Raw genomic sequence first — 1,429 nt, 5'->3', positions numbered from 1 at the left:
AGGAGATTCCATTGATTCATTGGAAAGCATTATGGTATGCTGGCCACATCTTCCATTCCTTTCCTTTTGAGCTGCATTGTTGCCTACTGAGGGCTCCAGTTGCGAATATACTGTTACTTATGGAAACAGACAGATGCTCTCTATTAAAGGCAGTGCATCTTGTAGCCTCTTGCTTTATTGTTTTTCTGAATTTCAACTTCAATTGCAGTGCATTGTTCTCAGGGCTGTGTCTTGGTGGATTATTAAGAAGTGTCAAATAGCCAAAGAGGGACAGCAAGGGAAACAGGCTTCTTGCTGAAGAGCTGACTTTCCTTTAGTGTTTGCCAAAATAACTAATCTAATTTATGGGAAAACAATGAAAATAATAAGAAATTGCATAATTTTTTATTGAGTTTCATAATTAAAGTCACAAAGATATGTCATCCTTTAGCTTGTGTAGATTTGACTTTGCAGCTTTTGATTCCTGTATTTAAGGTTCTCTTTCTACACAAACTGCATTATTAACAGGACTTAAATTGGCTAATTCTTTCTGCTTCAGAAACTGGTAGTGTGGTCAAAGTTCCTCATATACCTTGTTAATTAGATACCTGATACAGGGGACTTGATCTCCTTGAAAAATTTTTTATTAAAAAAGCCTTTACAATCTGTGAGTGATTTAAGTCAGACTAAAAGATACCGCTTTTACACAATATCACATTACATTTACTGTCACATGTATTTGCACAGTCCTGTATTTGTACAATATACCATAGTCCTGCACCACTGCCAAACATGTGAGATCAAATATGGTAAATGACTGTTGTTGTTGAGGTCTGATATACCAGAAGAAAAACACAAGTCTGAAATTACCGAAAACTTAATGGGAAAGAGGAAAGGAGTTCCCAGAAATATACTAAAAAACGAATGCTTCTCCCTTTTGAAATGAGCTTGCCAGATCCTTCCAAAAGCAGATGAATGTCCTTGACCTGATGAGTGTTTATCAACTGTCTGCATGTCTGCTTGGCAGCTTTGTTCCCTTGAACTATTCTTGATCTGAGGACCTGTGAAGATGGGGTTATGTAGTCACACTTCTAGTAAAGGTCCCCATTCTCCCAGTCCATTTTCAGAAAAATATGTGTTAAAAAGAGTGGTATCATTGTGAGGTATTTTATCAAGAGGATACAAGATGCCTCAAGAATTAAATATATGGATGTACCTATCTGTGCACACTAGAACAGACAATTCAGGATATTTGTAGGGCAATTTCTTCTAGTCAGATGTGGGGTTAGCTCCTTTTGAAATGTTTAAAAGTGTCTTTTTACAAAGAGAACTGGCAAAGAATTAAGTAGTACCACAAAGGCAGACATGCTTCAAGTGTTCATTTAATCACCAAAGAGAAAGTAAAGTTAGCTTGCAAATAATTGCAGTGACCTCAGTTTGAGATATCAAA

Source organism: Geospiza fortis, unplaced genomic scaffold (assembly GCF_000277835.1).
Source record: "Geospiza fortis unplaced genomic scaffold, GeoFor_1.0 scaffold120, whole genome shotgun sequence".
Classification (NCBI taxonomy): Eukaryota; Metazoa; Chordata; class Aves; order Passeriformes; family Thraupidae; genus Geospiza; species Geospiza fortis.
This window is presented reverse-complemented; position numbering follows the sequence as displayed.